The sequence below is a fragment of the Pleurodeles waltl genome, chromosome 9 (genome assembly GCF_031143425.1).
Source record: "Pleurodeles waltl isolate 20211129_DDA chromosome 9, aPleWal1.hap1.20221129, whole genome shotgun sequence".
Classification (NCBI taxonomy): domain Eukaryota; kingdom Metazoa; phylum Chordata; class Amphibia; order Caudata; family Salamandridae; genus Pleurodeles; species Pleurodeles waltl.
Genome location: NC_090448.1, coordinates 180,072,463 through 180,093,662, shown reverse-complemented (window position 1 = coordinate 180,093,662; position 21,200 = coordinate 180,072,463). Strand labels below are relative to the sequence as shown.

At 48.3% G+C, this 21,200-nt stretch overlaps 1 protein-coding gene across 2 annotated transcripts in view; it reads left to right on the top strand.

Annotated features, from left to right (window-relative positions):
- Nucleotides 1–21,200, top strand: part of CEP15 (centrosomal protein 15) — an 86,069-nt gene that overhangs the window by 48,280 nt on the left and 16,589 nt on the right. The window lies entirely within an intron of this gene.

The following is a 21,200-nucleotide window of genomic DNA, read 5'->3' as shown; positions in this document are numbered from 1 at the left end:
TCAGATTTGTATTTGTGTAGTAGCATATAGTGAGACATAAATCGCTTCTTCTGTGGAATCCACCTGGCAGGCTATCAGAATGAGATGCCACAGTCTTTATTTTAGGTATGTTTGAGCTTCAGCACCATCTGATTAGGGTGACTCATCAGTCCTTCCCACATTGCTATCCTTTATAGGGTTGAGCACGCAAAAGCGCCCTGGCCCCTATTGTAATCTCTCTATGGGATTTTAACCACGCACGCCCGTCAGTTTGGTTGGTTCGTGGCCTTGCCTTTTAAAATTTGCTTGATTTCATTAGTGAAAGGCATGTATACGTCGTGCCTTTTCCAGTGTATAGCCTTCCTCTACAGCACAGATAAACTACTGAAAACATACGAGGCTCCATGCTTTCCAAATGGCTTCTACACTATTTATTCTTTTCATTTCCTACACAGCACGATCTCGCTGGGCAGTAGTCAATCGCTTTGCATGACATTGACCCTGTTACATGGATGTTAGACCTGACAGTCTTAGGGTAGTCACCCTCAACTTTTTGCCTGCCTCCCTCCACTTTTTGACACTGTTTTTGCTGGTTTTAGGACTCTGCGCACTTTACCACAGCTAACCAGTGCTAAAGTGCATACGCTCTCTCCCTTAAAACATGGTGACATTGGCTCATACCCAACTGGCTTATTTAATTTACTTATAAGTCCCTAGTAAAGTGCACTACATGTGCCCAGGGCCTGTAGATTAAATGCTTCTAGAGGGCCTGCAGCACTGATTGCGCCACCCACATGAGTAGCCCCTTAACCATGTCTCAGGCCTGCCATTGCAAAGCCTGCGTGTTCAGTTTCACTGCCAATTCAACTTGGCATTTAAAAGTACTTGCCAAGCCTTAAGCTCCCCTCTTTCTATATATGTCCCTCCTAAGATATGCCCTAGGTAACCCATAGGGCAGGGTGCTGTGTAGGTTTAAGGCAGAACATGTATCTGTGTAGTTTATATGTCCTGGTAGTGTAAAACTCCTAAATTCGTTTTCCACTACTGTGAGGCCTGCTCCTTTCATAGGCTAACATTATTGCTACCCTCAAACTGTTTGCGTGGTAGATTTTGATTAGAAAGTGGTAAACAGGTCATATTTAGTATGGCCAGAGTGGTAATATAAAGTCCTGCTGACTGGTGAAGTTGGATTTTATATTACTATTTCAGAAATGCCACTTTTAGAAAGTGAGCATTTCTCTGCACTTAATTCCTTCTGTGCCTTACAAGCCACACATGGGCTGGGTTGGTTGACAACTCCCTTGTGCATTTCACCCAGACAACCACAAACACAGGGTGCTCAGTCACACCTGCACTCATCTGCATACTGAATGGGTCTTCCTGGGCTGGAGGGTGGAGGGCCTGACACTTACTTTTCAAAGGACAGTGGGCTGCCCTCACAGAATGGACTGCCAAACCCCGTACTGGGACCCTGGCAGACAGGATTGTACTGAAAGGGGAGCTTGTGCACTTCTAAGCCTCTCCTTGAAGTCTCCCCCACTTCAAAGGCACATTTGGGTATTTAAACCGGGTTTCTGACCCTACCAACTCAGACACTTCTTGAAAGATACCTATTGGGAAAGGAACTCTGAACCAGAACCTTTGACCTGCTAAGAGAAGCTGCCTGGCTGCCCAACTCACCTGACTGCTTTGATGTAAAGAACTGCTGCCTTGCTGCCCTCTGGCTCTGCTGAGAAGTGCTCTCCAAGGGCTTGGATTGAGCTTGCCTCCTGTTTCCTGGAGTCATAGGCCAAAAAGACTTCATCTCTACGAAGTACTCCTTGTGCAGCGAAAATTGATGCCCAGCCTGCCCTGCAGTGAGAAAATCACTGCATTGCTGAACTGGAATGATGCAGCCTGGCTCCCCAAGTGGAGATCAACGCAGCATCAGCGTTGCAACTGGAACTTCGACGCACAGCCCACTGTATTGACGCATCGCGGAATGACAGCCCTGCGTGAGGAATTGACGCAGCACCTGCCGTGCGACAGAAATTTCCCTGCATCACCCACCGGATCGACGCAGCTCCTGTGACTTTGTCCCGCACACCCAGGATTTCTCCACATCGTCCCCAGGGAGTCCAAATACCCCACAATCTGAAGAGGAACCAAGTCTGCACGCCGGAAATCGACACAAAGCCCTAGCTGTGTGGAAGAGCACTGACTCATTGTCTGTGTGCACCCGGAGAAACTGACGCACACCTCCCCATTTTCCACGCATCTCCTCCTCTGCGGTCCTGTGCAGATAATTTAGACGCAAATCAGGTAGTTTGCGCTCAAAAGAGACCATTGTTGTTTTTAAGAACTGACAACTCTATTTATCATTACAAAAGTGATATTTCAACTTGCATTTATCAAATTTTGATTGTTTTGACCTTCATCTACTCAGATAAATAGTCCATATTTTTCTAAACTGTGTGGTGTATTGGTGTGGTGCTTGCAGTGTTTTATTGCATGATTTATCGCACAAATACTTTACACATTGCCTTCTATGTTAAGCCTGACTGCTCAGTGCCAAGCTACCAGAGGGTGGGCACAAGATAATTTGGAATGTGTGTGACTTACCCTGACTAGAGTGAGGGTCCTTGCTTGGACAGGGCGGTAACCTGACTGCCAACCAAAGACTCCATTTCTAACATTGGTAATCAGCTGTGAGGATAGGACTTGTATTTGTGCAGTGACATACAATACCTACGTGTACACTACCTACCCACAGTTGAAGGTCAACTTGATTTTTTATCTTTTTCTGCAACTTTGTTTTCTACCTGACATTTTAAATTAATCCTCATTCAACATGTCTCTGGCTGGGTCTCAAGCAGGAGCTGAAGAGTTTGACCTAGCCAAGCTGGAGACATACTATGTTAACCAACTGAAAGGGTTCTGCAAGAGGATGGGAGTACCTACCCGGGGTGCCTCCAGAAAGGAGGAATACCAAAAGGCGCTGAGGGCCTCGGCAGCAGCCCGTTCACAAGAAAATGTCGAGGTGGAGGAGCCAGAGAGTGGCCCCTCAGAGGATTTGCCACCAGTAGTGGGGGATGTTACCCCTGGAATTGTGCTCCCTGGTAAACCAGTGAGCAGGGTCTCTAGCCATTGCCTGACCGCAGAGGAAAGGAGGGATAGAATTTAATTTGCAAATGGTAAAGTTAAACATGGAGGCAGAGGAAAGGAAAGCTCAGAGAGAGGCAGAGGCAGAGGAGAGGAGAGCTGAGGCTGCAGCTGAGAGAGCCTTGGCTGAAAAGAAACTTTTGTTCGCTCATGAACTGAGTCTCAAAGAGCTGAAAATCAAGGCGAGGCAGTCTGAGTCCAGCAGTGATGGTGGCAGGATACATGCAGGACCTGCTGTAGGCAAGAAGGTTTGTATACCCAAGAATGTGGTGACAAGTTATATGGCGGATGATGACATTGATAAGTGGTTGGCTGCTTATGAAATTGCACTAAGGGCCCAGGGAGTTTTTGAAGAGCAGTGGGGGGCAACCTTGTGGTGGGATGTACCAGTAGTGGGGAGGGACACTCTCCTTGCATTGGATCCAAGGGATCAAAACATATATGCACCCATGAAAACTGCTTTACTTGCCAAGTTTGGGCTGACCCCTGAGAAGTATTGTCAGAGATTTAGGGACAGCACCAAACTCTCCACACAGAACTGGGTAGACTTTTTTGATTTCTCCAGTAAAGCACTGAATGGAAGGGTGCAGGGCAGTAAAGTAGATGACTATTTGGGTTTATATAATTTGATCCTGAAAGAGCATATGTTCTGTGTTTGCTTTACAGAGTTGCATCAGCACCTAGTTGACAGTAAGCTGACTGATCCTAGCAAGCTTGCTGAGGAGGCGGACCTCTTGGTTAGCACCAGAGTGTCCCAGAAGGTACCTGAAGGGGGGGGAAACACCCACAAAGGTTGTCAGGGTTCCCAGGGGATGTAAAAATAAGGAGTTTTTAAAAGCGCCCCCCCCAAAACAGCTCCCTGGGGGCGTGGGGGATTGGTAAACGGCCCCTGTCTGAATTTGAGAAGAAGCCAGGGTACTTTGACAGGCAGAAAGGGAAATTTATCCCCAAATGCTTAGTGCTTCAAGCATGGACACTCTAAGGGCGACTCCCCGTGGCCCGATAGAGCACATCCCCCACCACCGGAGGGCAGACACCTGGGTTGGCTAGTGTAGCACTCTGGCGGGGTGGGGGGAGGGGGAAAGAGACCGTCCCAGTTAACTTTGGGGAGCAGATAGAGGTGTCCTTAGTATCCCAAGGAGATGGTGCCAAAAGCCCACATGCCTGCCAGTACTAATGGGCAAAGGGTGGAAGCTCAGCGTGACACAGGAGCCAGTGTGACTACTGTAAGGGGTCAGTTGGTGTCAGCAGAGCAGGTCATCCCCCAATACATTCCACCAGGTCATAATTGGTGCTCTATCTTTTTAAAACTGTTTATTTATTTATTTGTACATCTCCAGAGTTTTTTTAGAGTTTTTAGAGTCTTTTTATAAATCTGCTGGGGGCTCTTCTTGACGTATATTTTGCTGGATTCGGCGTTTTTATAAGGGGGCCTATAAAAGGGAAGGCAGAGGAGGGCTGGAATTAAATAGCCACGGCGCGTTTTTTTAAATGGCTTTTTGAATAATTGTGTGCCGAGTGCTCACCTGGTCCTGCGGGGTGTTGCTGCCTGCCGTGAGGTTTGGGTCTGTAAGAGCCCACCTCCTTAGCGGCTTTAGCAGCAGACATTCTGTGTGGGCACTGGATTCGGAGGTCAGCAGTCTGGTTTTCTGCTGACGTGTATTGTTACCGGGGTCTCTGGGGTCCATTCTGTATAAATGCTGCGAGGAAAGCGGACGCGCCGCTGGCGCGCCTAAGGCAAGCCCGTCTGTGCCCGTCCGTGCCCGGACGGGGCCAGGGGCCGGTCACTATGGACCAAAACAGCTGATTAAATATTCCAATCGTGACTTGCGCTACTTAAATAAAACCCCCAGGGAAGTTAATTGTAGGCGCTTTGACCCGGCAGAGGTCTTAAGTCAGAGTTGTGAACACTGTCTCTGGAAAGCCGCTACTCACTTAGAAGAGGTAGTCAGCTCTGACGCACGGAGGAATGTTAAGTCTCCCAGACACAGCATGGTATGGGGGTTGATTAATGCCCGTTCCCTGGTGAAACATGCTCTGGAAATTAGTGAATTGATTAAGACTGATAATTTGGACTGTCTTTTTGTCACTGAGACATGGGCCTGTGAAGACTCTATTCCAGATTTCCTTACTGCCTCCCCTCCAGGTTTCTCCTATGTAAGACATGATAGAACAGGAAAAAGAGGGGGAGGGCTCGCCATTATTTTTAAAGAGGAACTGAGCTGCACATTAGAGGAACAGAAGGGCCATATCCAGACCTGTGAAAGCTCTTATTTTAAAATTAAAACCCAGAACAGCCAGGACTTTGAAGGCTTGCTGTTGTATAGACCTCCTGGCCCCCAAAATAGCTTTCTGGCAGCATGTCCATCTATGGTGGAACCATTGCTGCTAGTCAAGAATGCCCTGGTTCTTGGTGATTTCAATCTCCACTTAGATTTTATGAAATTCATGCAGAGCCTGGATTGGCTCTCTGGAGATAGCATACCTTCTCATCGAGCAGGCCATAGGCTAGATGCTATTTTTTTCTAGGCCTGGCATGATCTCTAGGAGGGAATCTCGGGAAGTAGACTGGTCTGACCATTTCTTACAATCTTTTACGCTAGCTTGGCCTCTCCCTCCAGTTAGAACCTTAGTCAACATGTCCTTAAAAAGACCATGGTTTAAGATTAATAAAAACAATTTCCCTCAGGCCTTGAAAACAGGCTGGGACATGGCTGAGACATTAGGTGGCTCTAAACTATAGAGTGTTGAATACGGCCTGGAAAGGGCCATTGATGAGCTTGCTCCCCGGACTATATCTAATTTTAATGACCATCGGACTTATTCTGTCCCCTGGTTCTCTGAGGAACTGAAAATCTTACAAAGAAATTATCGTAAGCAAGAGAGCAAAAGGCTCTTGAATAAATCCTCTCTTGAAAAAGGGTCTCTGAGGGAATCCCTGAAGAATTATAAAATTGCCATAAAGCTGTAGAGTCACACCATACTGATAGTGTGGTCTCACATCACAGTAAGAGTATCCCTTCTCATCATAGTAGAAGTGCTGTTTCTGTTAGTCAAGCTATTAGGGTGCCTTCTGTTAGGGCCAGGTCTCCTTCTGTTCTATCTCAGCATACTTCTGTCTCTAGACATGCCTCACCTACCCACCCTGATGACAGAGTGTTAGAAAGGGAGCTCAATAGATTGAGAGTGGAACAAACCAGACTGAAGCTCAAGAAGCAACAGCTGGATTTGGATAGGCAGTCCTTAGAGGTGGAAAGGGAAAGACAGAAATTGGGTTTAGAAACCCATGGTGGCAGCAGCAGTATTCCCCATAGTCATCCTGCAAAAGAGCATGATTCCAGGAATCTGCACAAGATAGTTCCCCCTTATAAGGAGGGGGATGACATTAACAAGTGGTTTGCTGCACTTGAGAGGGCCTGTGTTGTACAGGATGTCCCTCAAAGGCAGTGGGCTGCTATCCTATGGCTATCATTTAGTGGAAAGGGTAGGGATAGGCTCCTTACTGTAAAAGAAAGTGATGCCAATAATTTTGCAGTTCTTAAGAATGCACTCCTGGATGGTTATGGCTTAACCACTGAACAGTACAGGATGAAGTTCAGAGAGACCAAAAAGGAGTCTTCACAAGACTGGGTTGATTTTGTTGACCATTCAGTGAAGGCCTTGGAGGGGTGGTTACATGGCAGTAAAGTTACTGATTACGAAAGCCTGTATAACTTGATCCTGAGAGAGCATATTCTTAATAACTGTGTGTCTGATTTGTTGCACCAGTACCTGGTGGACTCTGATCTGACCTCTCCCCAAGAATTGGGAAAGAAGGCAGACAAATGGGTCAGAACAAGGGTGAACAGAAAAGTTCATACAGGGGGTGACAAAGATGGCAATACGAAGAAGGATGGTAAGTCTTCTGACAAGGGTGGGGACAAATCTAAAAATGAGTCTTCATTAGGCCCACAAAAACACTCTGGTGGGTCCAAATCCTCTTCAAATGAAAACAAAGAAAAGAAACCGTGGTGCTATTTATGTAAAATAAAAGGCCATTGGACAACAGATCCCAGTTGTCCAAAGAAAAGCACCAAGCCTCCTACCACTACAACCCCTACTGCTACACCTGGTGTCCCTACTAATAGCAGTGGTGGTGGGAGCAAACCTACTAATAGCCAATCCAAGGGAGTAGCTGGGCTCACTTCAGGTAACATAGTTGGGGTTGGTCTTGTTAGGGAGACCACAGAGGCTGTGTTAGTCTCTGAGGGTGCTATTGATTTAGCCACCTTAGTTGCTTGTCCCCTTAACATGGATAAGTACAAGCAACTACCCCTAATAAATGGTGTTGAGGTTCAGGCCTACAGGGACACTGATGCCAGTGTTACAATGGTAATAGAGAAACTGGTCCACCCTGAACAACACCTACTTGGTCACCAGTACCAAGTAACCGATGCTCACAACAACACACTTAGCCACCCCATGGCTGTTGTAAATCTCAACTGGGGGGGGGGGGGGTTACTGGTCCAAAGAAAGTTGTGGTTGCCTCAGATTTACCTGTAGACTGTCTACTTGGAAATGATTTAGAGACATCAGCTTGGTCAGATGTGGAGTTGGAGGCCCATGCAGCAATGCTGGGCATCCCAGGGCATATTTTTCGCTTTAACCAGGGCTCAGGCCCAAAAGCCTAAAGGACAGGGTGATTTGGATCCTGGAACAATGGACCAAGTGCTCCCTAAAGCTAGGGTTAGTAGAAGTAAAGCACTACCTACTATCCCTCCCTCTACAGTGGATTCTTCTTCTGAGGAAGAAGAATTTCCACCCTGTGCAGAACCTACACCAGAGGAGCTGGAAGCAGACACTGCTGAGCTTTTGGGTGAAGGGGGCCTGCCAGGGAGGAGCTGAGTGTGGCACAGCAAACCTGTCCCACACTAGAGGGTCTAAGACAGCAAGCTGTCAAACAAGCAAATGGGGATGTCAGTGACTCTCACAGAGTTTACTGGGAGGACAACCTCTTGTACACTGAAGCAAGGGATCCTAAACCTGGAACTGCCAGGAGATTAGTGATTCCTCAGGAGTACAGAAAGTTCCTCCTAACTCTAGCCCACGACATTCCCTTAGCTGGACATTTGGGGCAAATGAAAACTTGGGACAGGCTTGTTCCCTTGTTTCATTGGCCTAGAATGTCAGAGGACACAAAATAATTTTGTAAGTCCTGTGAAACCTGTCAAGCCAGTGGCAAGACAGGTGGCACTCCAAAGGCACCCCTTATTCCACTGCCTGTGGTTGGGGTTCCCTTTGAAAGGGTAGGGGTTGACATAGTTGGCCCCCTTGACCCTCCTACTGCTTCAGGCAATAGGTTTATCTTGGTGGTAGTAGACCATGCCACCAGATATCCTGAAGCAATTCCTCTAAGGACCACTACAGCACCTGCAGTGGCAAAGGCCCTCCTGGGAATATTTTCCAGGGTGGGCTTCCCAAAAGAGGTGGTATCATACAGGGGAAGCAATTTCATGTCTGCTTACTTAAAGGCCATGTGGAAGGAGTGTGGTGTGACATACAAGTTCACTACACCCTATCATCCACAAACAAATGGACTGGTGGAGAGATTTAATAAAACTCTCAAAGGCATGATTATGGGACTCCCTGAAAAACTCCGCAGGAGATGGGATATCCTTTTACCATGCCTCCTTTTTGCTTACAGGGAGGTACCCCACAAAGGAGTGGGCTTCAGCCCCTTTGAACTCCTCTTTGGACACCCTGTAAGAGGTCCTCTAACACTTGTTAAGGAGGGTTGGGAACAACCTTTAAAAGCTCCAAAGCAAGACATAGTGGACTATGTACTTGGCCTCAGATCAAGGATGGCTGAGTACATGAAAAAGGCCAGTAAAAACCTTCAGGCCAGCCAAGAGCTCCAAAAGCAATGGCATGACCAGAAGGCTGTTTTGGTTCAGTACCAACCAGGGCAGAAAGTGTGGGTCTTGGAGCCTGTGGCCCCAAGAGCACTCCAAGATAAATGGAGTGGACCCCACACAATTGTTGAGAAAAAAGGTGAAGTCACCTACTTAGTTGACTTAGGCACTGCCAGGAGTCCCCTTAGGTTGCTCCATGTCAATCGCCTGAAACCCTACTATGACAGGGCTGATCTCACCCTGCTCATGGCAACAGATGAGGGACAGGAAGAAGAGAGTGATCCTCTCCCTGATCTCTTCTCTTCCACAGAACAAGATGCTCTGGTGGAAGGGGTTGTACTGGCAGATTGTCTTACTGCTGAGCAGAAAGACCACTTCATAAATCTCCTGGGTCAGTTTTCTGAACTCTTCTCTACTGTGCCAGGCACCACTTCTTGGTGTGAGCACACTATAGATACTGGAGTCAGCTTGCCTGTCAAAAGTAAGATCTATAGGCAGCCTGACCATGTCAGAGACTGCATAAAACAAGAAGTGCAGAAAATGTTAGAACTGGGAGTGGTTGAGCACTCTGAAAGTCCATGGGCCTCTCCTGTGGTACTTGTACCAAAACCTCATTCCAAGGATGGAAAGAAGGAAATGCGGTTTTGTGTAGACTATAGAGGTCTCAACCAAGTAACCAAAACTGATGCTCACCCTATACCCAGGACAGATGAGCTCATAGATACACTGGCATCTGTCAAGTATCTAAGCACTTTTAACTTGACTGCAGGGTATTGGCAGATCAAATTATCAGAAGATGCAAAATCAAAAACTGCATTTTCAACCATTGGAGGCCATTACCAATTGACAGTAATGCCTTTTGGATTGATAAATGCACCTGCCACTTTTCAGAGGTTGGTGAACACAGTCTTGCAAGGGCTGGAAGCTTTTAGTGCAGCATATCTAGATGATATAGCTGTTTTTAGCTCCAGCTGGGATGATCACCTGGTCCACCTATGGAAAGTTTTTGAGGCCCTGCAAAAGGCAGGCCTCACTATCAAGGCTTCAAAGTGCCAGATAGGGCAGGGGAAGGTGGTTTATCTGGGACACCTTGTTGGTGGGCAACAGATTGCACCACTTCAGGGGAAAATCCAAACTATTATAGATTGGGTTCCCCCTACTACTCAGACTCAGGTGAGAGCCTTTTCAGGCCTCACTGGGTATTATAGGAGGTTCATAAAGAACTATGGCTCCATTGCAGCCCCTCTTAATGACCTCACTTCAAAGAAAATGCCTAAGAAGGTATTATGGACAGCAAACTGTCAGAAAGCTTTTGAGGAGCTGAAGCAGGCCATGTGCTCTGCACCTGTCCTGAAAAGCCCTTGTTACTCTAAAAAATTCTATGTCCAAACTGATGCATCTGAATTGGGAGTAGGGGCAGTCCTATCACAACTTAATTCTGAGGGCCAGGATCAACCTGTTGCTTTTATTAGTAGGAGGTTGACCCGTAGAGAAAAGCGTTGGTCTGCCATAGAGAGGGAGGCCTTTGCTGTGGTCTGGGCACTGAAGAAGTTGAGGCCATACCTGTTTAGCACTCACTTCATTGTTCAGACAGACCACAAACCTCTACTTTGGCTAAAACAAATGAAAGGTGAAAATCCTAAATTGTTGAGGTGGTCCATATCCCTACAGGGAATGGACTATACAGTGGAACATAGACCTGGGAGTAGCCACTCCAATGCAGATGGACTCTCCAGATATTTCCACTTAGACAATGAAGACCCATCAGGTAATGACTAGTCTTATTGTCCTTCGTTTTGGGGGGGGGTTGTGTAGGAAAGTACCATCTTGCCTGGCATGTTACCCCCATTTTTCACTGTATATATGTTGTTTTAGTTGTATGTGTCACTGGGACCCTGCCAGCCAGGACCCCAGTGCTCATAAGTGTGCCTGAATGTGTTACCTGTGTTATGACTAACTGTCTCACTGAGGCTCTGCTATCCAGAACCTCAGTGGTTATGCTCTCTCATTTCTTTCAAATTGTCACTAACAGGCTAGTGACCAATTTTACCAATTTACATTGGTATACTGGAACACCCTTATAATTCCCTAGTATGTGGTACTGAGGTACCCAAGGTATTGGGGTTCCAGGAGATCCCTATGGGCTGCAGCATTTCTTTTGCCACCCATAGGGAGCTCTGACAATTCTTACACAGGCCTGCCACTGCAGCCTGAGTGAAATAACGTCCACGTTATTTAACAGCCATTTTACACTGCACTTAAGTAACTTATAAGTCACCTATATGTCTAACCTTTACCTGGTAAAGGTTGGGTGCTAAGTTACTTAGTGTGTGGGCACCCTGGCACTAGCCAAGGTGCACCCACATTGTTCAGGGCCAATTCCCTGGACTTTGTGAGTGCGGGGACACCATTACACGCGTGCACTACATATAGGTCACTACCTATATGTAGCTTCACAATGGTAACTCCGAATATGGCCATGTAAAATGTCTATGATCATGGAATTGCCCCCTCTATGCCATCCTGGCATAGTTGGCACAATCCCATGATCCCACAGGTCTGTAGCTCAGACCTGGGTACTGCCAAACTGCCTTTTCCGGGGTTTCACTGCAGCTGCTGCTGCTGCCAACCCCTCAGACAGGTTTCTGCCCTCCTGGGGTCCAGCCAGGCTTGGCCCAGGAAGGCAGAACAAAGGACTTCCTCAGAGAGAGGGTGTTACACCCTCTCCCTTTGAAAAATGGTGTTAGGGCTGGGGAGGAGTAGCCTCCCCCAGCCTCTGGAAATGCTTTCATGGGCACAGATGGTGCCCATTTCTGCATAAGCCAGTCTACACCGGTTCAGGGACCCCTCAGCCCTGCTCTGACGCGCAACTGGACAAAGGAAAGGGGAGTGACCACTCCCCTGACCTGCACCTCCCCTGGGAGGTGCCCAGAGCTCCTCCAGTGTGCTCCAGACCTCTGCCATCTTGGAAACAGAGGTGCTGCTGGCACACTGGACTGCTCTGAGTGGCCAGGGCCAGCAGGTGACGTCAGAGACTCCTTCTGATAGGCTCCTCCAGGTGTTGCTAGCCTATCTTCTCTCCTAAGTAGCCAAACCCTCTTTTCTGGCTATTTAGGGTCTCTGTCTTTGGGAATTCCTCAGATAACGAATGCAAGAGCTCATCCGAGTTCCTCTGCATCTCTCTCTTCACCTTCTGCCAAGGAATCGACTGCTGACCGCGCTGGAAGCCTGCAAAACTGCAACAAAGTAGCAAAGACGACTACTGCAACTCTGTAACGCTGATCCTGCCGCCTTCTCGACTGCTTTCCTGGTGGTGCATGCTGTGGGGGTAGTCTGCCTCCTCTCTGCACTAGAAGCTCCGAAGAAATCTCCCGTGGGTCGACGGAATCGTCCCCCTGCAACCGCAGGCACCAAAGAACTGCATCACCAGTACCCTGGGTCTCCTCTCAGCACGACGAGCGAGGTCCCTTGAATCCAGCAACTCTGTCCAAGTGACTCCCACAGTCCAGTGACTCTTCAGTCCAAGTTTGGTGGCGGTAAGTCCTTGCCTCCCCACGCCAGACTGCATTGCTGGGAACCGCGACTTTTGCAGCTACTCCGGCCTCCGTGCACTTACGGCGGAAATCCTTTGTGCACAGTCCAGCCTGGGTCCACGGCACTCTAACCTGCAGTTGTCCTCCGGCGGCGTGGGACTCCTTTGTGCAACTTCGGGTGAGCACTGTTTCACTCCACTTCGTAGTGCCTGTTCTGGCACTTCTGCGGGCGCTGCCTGCTTCTGAGAGGGCTCCTTGTCTTGCTCTACGCCCCTTCTGTCCCCAGACGCAATTGCCGACATCCTGGTCCCTCCTGGGCCACAGCAGCATCCAAAAACCCTAACCGCACGACTTGCAGCTAGTAAGGCTTGTTTGCGGTCTTTCTTCAGGAAAACACTTCTTCACGACTCTCCACGGCGTGAGGGATCCGTCCTCCAAAGGGGAAGTTCCTAGCCCTTGTCGTTCCTGCAGAACCTTCAGCTTCTACGGTCCAGTAGCAGCTTCTTTGCATCCACAGCTGGCATTTCCTGGGCATCTGCCCATCTCCTACTTGCTTGTGACTTTTGGACTTGGTCTCCTTGTTCCACAGGTACCCTCGACTGGAAATCCATCGTTGTTGCATTGCTGGTTTGTGTCTTTCCTGCAGAATTCCCCTATCACGACTTCTATGTCCTTTGGGGAACTTTAGTGCACTTTGCACTCACTTTTCAGGGTCTTGGGGTGGGCTATTTTTCTAACCCGAACTGTTTTCTTACAGTCCCAGCGACCCTCTACAAGGTCACATAGGTTTGGGGTCCATTCGTGGTTCGCATTCCACTTTTGGAGTATATGGTTTGTGTTGCCCCTATCCCTATGTGTCCCCATTGCATCCTATTGTAACTATACATTGTTTGCACTGTTTTCTAATACTATTACTGCATATTTTGGTATTGTGTACATATATCTTGTGTATATTTGCTATCCTCATACTGAGGGTACTCACTGAGATACTTTTGGCATATTGTCATAAAAATAAAGTACCTTTATTTTTAGTATATCTGTGTATTGTGTTTTCTTATGATATTGTGCATATGACACTAGTAGTGCTGTAGGAGCTTCACTCATCTCCTAGTTCAGCCTAAGCTGCTCTGCTAAGCTACCATTATCTATCAGCCTAAGCTGCTAGACACCCTATACACTAATAAGGGATACCTGGGCCTGGTGCAAGGTGTAAGTACCCCTTGGTACTCACTACAAGCCAGTCCAGCCTCCTACATTGAAAACGTTTTGCAGAACTTTTAGAAAGACAGAAAAACTTTTTAAACTTTTTAAGAACTTTTTAGAAAGTTAGAGGTACTTTTCAGCACTTTAGACAAGAAGTGAGAAAAGAAATGCAAAACTTTTTGGTTAGGTGTACATACACTGAACTTGTTTTGTATATTTTTCTCTTATGAAAAGTACAATGACAAAAGTGGTAAGTAGTTACAGAGCACTTATCCCACCGCTGCCACCAATGTAGGAGCAGCTTAGGCTGAACTAGGAGACGAGTGAAGCTCCTACAGTACTACTAGTGTCATATGCACAATATCATAAGAAAACACAATACACAGATATACTAAAAATAAAGGTACTTTATTTTTATGACAATATGCCAAAAGTATCTCAGTAAGTACCCTCAGTATGAGGATAGCAAATATACACAAGATATATGTACACAATACCAAAATATGCAGTAATAGTATTAGAAAACAGTGCAAACAATGTATAGTTACAATAGGATGCAATGGGGACACATAGGGATAGGGGCAACACAAACCATATACTCCAAAAGTGGAATGCGAACCACGAATGGACCCCGAACCTATGTGACCTTGTAGAGGGTCGCTGGGACTGTAAGAAAGCAGTTAGGGTTAGAAAAATAGCCCGCCCCAAGACCCTGGAAAGTGAGTGCAAAGTGCACTAAAGTTCCCCAAAGGACATAGAAGTTGTGATAGGGGAATTCTGCAGGAAAGACACAAACCAGCAATGCAACAATGATGGATTTCCAGTCGAGGGTATCTGTGGAACAAGGGGACCAAGTCCAAAAGTCACAAGCAAGTCGGAGATGGGCAGATGCCCAGGAAATGCCAGCTGTGGATGCAAAGAAGCTGCTACTGGACAGTAGAAGCTGAAGGTTCTGCAGGAACGACAAGGGCTAGGAACTTCCCCTTTGGAGGACGGATCCCTCACGCCGTGGAGAGTCGTGCAGAAGTGTTGTCCTGAAGAAAGACCGCAAACAAGCCTTGCTAGCTGCAAGTCGTGCGGTTAGGGTTTTTGGATGCTGCTGTGGCCCAGGAGGGACCAGGATGTCGCCAATTGCGTCTGGGGACAGAGGGGGCGTCGAGCAAGACAAGAAGCCCTCTCAGAAGCAGGCAGCGCCCGCAGAAGTGCCGGAACAGGCACTACGAAGTGGAGTGAAACGGTGCTCACCCGAAGTTGCACAAAGGAGTCCCACGCCGCCGGAGGACAACTGCAGGTTAGAGTGCCGTGGTCCCAGGCTGGACTGTGCACAAAGGATTTCCGCCGTAAGTGCACGGAAGTGCACGGAGGCCGGAGTAGCTGCAAAAGTCGCGGTTCCCAGCAATGCAGTCTGGCGTGGGGAGGCAAGGACTTACCTCCACCAAACTTGGACTGAAGAGTCACAGGACTGTGAGAGTCACTTGGACAGAGTTGCTGGATTCAAGGGACCTCGCTCGTCGTGCTGAGAGGAGACCCAGGGTACTGGTGATGCAGTTCTTTGGTGCCTGCGGTTGCAGGGGGACGATTCCGTCGACCCACGGGAGATTTCTTCGGAGCTTCTAGTGCAGAGAGGAGGCAGACTACCCCCACAGCATGCACCACCAGGAAAGCAGTCGAGAAGGCGGCAGGATCAGCGTTACAGAGTTGCAGTAGTCGTCTTTGCTACTTTGTTGCAGTTTTGCAGGCTTCCAGCGCGGTCAGCAGTCGATTCCTTGGCAGAAGGTGAAGAGAGAGATGCAGAGGAACTCGGATGAGCTCTTGCATTCGTTATCTGAGGAATTCCCAAAGACAGAGACCCTAAATAGCCAGAAAAGAGGGTTTGGCTACTTAGGAGAGAAGATAGGCTAGCAACACCTGGAGGAGCCTATCAGAAGGAGTCTCTGACGTCACCTGCTGGCCCTGGCCACTCAGAGCAGTCCAGTGTGCCAGCAGCACCTCTGTTTCCAAGATGGCAGAGGTCTGGAGCACACTGGAGGAGCTCTGGGCACCTCCCAGGGGAGGTGCAGGTCAGGGGAGTGGTCACTCCCCTTTCCTTTGTCCAGTTTCGCGCCAGAGCAGGGCTGAGGGGTCCCTGAACCGGTGTAGACTGGCTTATGCAGAAATGGGCACCATCTGTGCCCATGAAAGCATTTCCAGAGGCTGGGGGAGGCTACTCCTCCCCAGCCCTAACACCATTTTCCAAAGGGAGAGGGTGTAACACCCTCTCTCTGAGGAAGTCCTTTGTTCTGCCTTCCTGGGCCAAGCCTGGCTGGACCCCAGGAGGGCAGAAACCTGTCTGAGGGGTTGGCAGCAGCAGCAGCTGCAGTGAAACCCCGGAAAAGGCAGTTTGGCAGTACCCAGGTCTGAGCTACAGACCTGTGGGATCATGGGATTGTGCCAACTATGCCAGGATGGCATAGAGAGGGCAATTCCATGATCATAGACATGTTACATGGCCATATTCGGAGTTACCATTGTGAAGCTACATATAGGTAGTGACCTATATGTAGTGCACGCGTGTAATGGTGTCCCCGCACTCACAAAGTCCAGGGAATTGGCCCTGAACAATGTGGGTGCACCTTGGCTAGTGCCAGGGTGCCCACACACTAAGTAACTTAGCACCCAACCTTTACCAGGTAAAGGTTAGACATATAGGTGACTTATAAGTTACTTAAGTGCAGTGTAAATTGGCTGTGAAATAACGTGGACGTTATTTCACTCAGGCTGCAGTGGCAGGCCTGTGTAAGAATTGTCAGAGCTCCCTATGGGTGGCAAAAGAAATGCTGCAGCCCATAGGGATGTCCTGGAACCCCAATACCCTGGGTACCTCAGTACCATATACTAGGGAATTATAAGGGTGTTCCAGTATGCCAATGTAAATTGGTAAAATTGGTCACTAGCCTGTTAGTGACAATTTGAAAGAAATGAGAGAGCATAACCACTGAGGTTCTGGATAGCAGAGCCTCAGTGAGACAGTTAGTCATAACACAGGTAACACATTCAGGCACACTTATGAGCACTGGGGCCCTGGCTGGCAGGGTCCCAGTGACACATACAACTAAAACAACATATATACAGTGAAAAATGGGGGTAACATGCCAGGTAAGATGGTACTTTCCTACAAAAGCTAGCTAAAATGACTTATTTTTCCAAAAAGATTAGGGGGGCCTTGAATGCCCCGAGGGAACTTTTTAAGACAGTGCACACTTTAACCACTCCACCTATAGCAGCTACCCCCTTGGAGAACTCACAGCAATTCTGTCAGTCAGTGGCTAACTTCTTCCATCATAAAATCATTAATCTGCTAAATAATTGTAGTCCCTCACTCCCGGTTGGGACAGAGGATGTGAACATAGGTTCCATATGTACGGTTAAACCTCTGAACACTTTAGATATTTTTCAGCCGCTCTCCGTAAATGTAATTAGAGATTCTCTTCTGACCCTTAAATCAGGGGCACCTACAGATCTTTGTCCTCCTCGGGTACTTAAGCTAGCCCCCCAGATTATGGCCGAGGCTTTGGAACCGGAGTATGCCGAGATTCTCCAGGAAGGAATCTTTCCGGCTATCTGGAAGCAGGCCACCGTCTTCCCACTCATTAAAAAAGCAGGGAAAGATGTGACAGATCTGTCCAGTCTCTGCCCTTTTTCACTACTACCAGGGATTTCTAAAATATTTGAAAAAATCTTAATCAGGAGCTGTCTGCTTTTCTACAGGAGAATGGGGGATTAGACCCCTCACAGCATGGTTTTCGGGGAGATCATAGCACGGAAACGGCACTGATTTCCACCTCAGATATGATCCGGAGAAGAGGTGACGGGGGTGAGGGGTCGTTTTTGGTTTTACTAGATCTTTCAGCAGCTTTTGACACCATTTCTCACTCTATTCTATGTAACAGGCTTGCCCAAGTTGGAGTAAGAGGGAAGGCCTTGCAGATCCTTAGTTCTTTTTTGTCGGACCGAATCACAGCGGTAGCATGCGGGGATTATAAGGCCTCTCCTTTCCAACTACCCTGCGGCGTCCCGCAGGGCTCCTCCCTTAGTCCGACACTTTTTAATCTTTATATGTCGCCATTAGCTAATCTGGTGCGCTCATTTGGGGCTCAGATCGTCTCGTATGCAGATGATACTCAGCTGATTGTGCCTACCTCACATAATATGAAGGACTCAAAGGAAATTTTTCACTGCTGTATGACAGCTATTAATAAATGGATGACCTGCAACTGGTTGAAACTTAATGGGGACAAAACAGTGATCATGTACTTGGGGGGGTAAAGAGTCCCCATGGGATAATAACTGGTGGCCACCCGTGTGCGGGGGCTGCCCTTCACCGGCATCAGCCACCAAAAATTTGGATATTATGTTTGACGATTTACTGTCTTTTAAACCACAGATCAATCAGCTGGTTAAGGTTTGTTTTTGGACACTAAAAACTCTCAAGAAATTTCTTCACCTCCTGGAGGAAGAACTTAGACGCCCGGTGGTTTTGGCGTTGGTCACCTCTAGACTAGATTACTGTAATTCTTTACTGCTTAATGCTAATAAGTCCTCTCTCGATAAACTACAGTCTATCCAGAATGCGGCGGCCCGCCTAACTTTAAATAAGCCCCATTTTGCCTCTGCTTCAAGGTGTGTGGCATCCCTCCATTGGCTCCCAGTCAGGAAGAGAATTATGTTTAAGACATTGTACCTTTCGCATAAAGCACTTCAGTCATTAGGATGTGACTATTTAAAAAAAAAATCGTTTTATCATCCTTCGAGACCTCTGAGATCAGCTTCTAGATTTATGATCAAGGTCCCACGCTGCAAAAAAGCGAGATGGGGAGATCGCGCTTTTTCGGTGCAAGCATCCAGACTCTGGAATGGCTTGCCGCTTCCGTTGCGACAAATATGGAATCATTTGGCCTTCAGGAAGTGCCTGAAAACCTGGCTCTTCGCAAACTAATTAGCAGTTTCTTTCTGTATTCACCTTTTCTGCATCTAAGGTTTGCATAGCGCTTCGATGCTCCCGCCGGAATGCGCTGTATAAATAATTCAATACAATACAATACAATAGTCGCTGACAATCGTGAGAATCACCTACCAGTGGCTCTCGTTCCCTTTGAGTGTGAGAGGGGGGAGGAGGGGGGTCTCTGGTAATCTAAAAGTAGCTGTGAGTCCTGCCATGCTAGTAGATTGTCTGTCAGGCAATGACCTTGAGCATACTACCTGGAAAGAGGTGGAGCTCAGATCCCACCTGGAGATGTTAGGTTTGCCTGAATGGGTCTGCATGACCACGTGGTCCATGGCTGCCCGGGAAGGGAGACGAGGGTGTCTGGAGCCAGAAACAACGGCCCAGACAGCTGCACAGAGGGAGGGCAAGGGGCGCGGAAAACCGGCCCCAGAAGTTCCCGTGGTGGTTGACGGGCTCCAGAAGAGGAGTCCGCTGAGCCAACTGGGGAAGACATTGCTGCCCTGGGTAACCTGCCTGAGGTTGCTGGCTGGTGAGTAGAGGGTGGGCCAACCAGGGAGGAATTCTGCCAAGCGCAGAAAGAGTGACAAACTCTTGAGGGTCTGAGGTAACAGGCCTCAGCCCAAGCAGCAGGTGAAGCCTCTGCCGATCCCCACATATATTGGGAGTATGATCTCCTCTACAGTGAGCCAATGGTACCAGCCGCTGGGGCAGCACATGTGCTGGTGGTCCCCCAATGTTACCGGGGCTTCCTACTGGGCTTGGCTCACGACATCCCCCTGGCAGGACATTTGGGGCACGACAAAACCTTTGCCAGGCTTGTCACCCGCTTTTATTGGCCACGAATGCGGGTAGTCTCAGATGCTTTCTGTAGGTCCTGCCCAACCTGCCAGGCTAGTGGGAAGACCGGGAAAAGGCTCATGACCCCCTGATCCAACACCCCGTCGTCACCACCCCCCTTTGAAAAGGTGGGCATCAAAGTCATTGGTCCCTTGGACCCAAAAACTGCCCTAGGCAACAGGTTTATCCTGGTTTTGGTGGACCATGCCACCCGCTATCCAGAAGCAATCTCTCTAAGGACAGTGACTGCACCGGTGGTGACCAGAGCTCTAATGGAGATATTTACCCGTGTGGGGTTCCCAAAGGAGGTTGTGTCTGACAGAGGCACAAACTTCATGTCAGCGTTCATGAAGTCCATGTGGGATGAGTGTGGGATAACCTGCCGGTTTACCACCCCTTACCATCCTCAAACCAATGCGCTTGTTGAAAGATTCAACAAGACCCTGAAAGGTGTCATCACTGGCCTGCCTGAGGCCATGAGGCGTAAGTGTGATGTCCTCTTGCCTTGCCTTCTCTTTGCTTGTATGGAGGTGCACCAGAAAGGGGTGGGTTTCAGCCCCTGTGAACTTCTCTATGGATACCCTGTCAGTGGACCACTAAGCATAGTCAAGGGGTGGGTGGGAGAAAGCTCCAAGGAATCCTCCTCAGGATGTGGTCAGTTACATGCTGGCCCTCCGCAACTAGACGCAGTGTTTCTGGAAACCGGCCAAGAGCAACCTCGAGGCCAGTCAAAAGGTGATGAAGGAATGGTATGACCAGAAGGCCACCCTGGTAGAATTCTGACCTGGAGACTAAGTATGGGTGATGGAGCCAGTAGAGCCTAGAGCTTTCCACGACCACTGGACGTGCCCATTCGAAGTCAAGGAGCGAAAGGGGGAGGCCACTTACCTGGTGACCTCAAGACCCCCGGAAACCCCCTAAGGGTTCTCCGCCACAACAGACTGAAGCCTCATTTTAAGAGGTCTGAGGTCAGCATGCTTCGCGTGACAGATGAGGGCATGGAAGAGGAGAGTTCGCCTCTCCCCGACCTCCTCTCTGCCAAGGAAGGTGATGGGTCAGTGGAGGGTGTTAATCTCTCTTCCCCGTATCACCCACCGAATTGACACAGCTCTTGTGACTTTGTCCTGCACGTCCAGGATTTCTCTGAATTGTCCCCAGGGCATCCAAATACCCAGCAACCCAAAGGCGATCCAAGTCTGCATGCCAGAAATCGCATAGTTCATGCCTCTTCCAATATTTAACCTGTCTCGAGCGGACCGGCAAAGACTGAAAACATATGAGGCTTCATATTTTCCATATGGTTTCTGTGCTATTTTTTTTCTTTATTTCATAGGCAGCGCTATCTCGCCAGGCAGAAGTCTAATGCCTTGCATGACATCGATCCTGTTACATGGATAATTGCACTTTTGTGCTCATGGTGGCCGTCGGCTCGCTTATGTGAAACTGTTTTACTTTTTAGTCTTATATGGCAAGAAAAGTTCAGTTAGGAGTTTACAACACGAATAGCTTTAACTTGTGTAAACGTGAGACCCATTGCATTCCAAATGCTTATGAAATAGATTCTATCCGAGTTCCATTGTTTTATAAGGCCCTAGTCTCCTGAGTGAAAACTAAACAAAAGATGTTTACCTT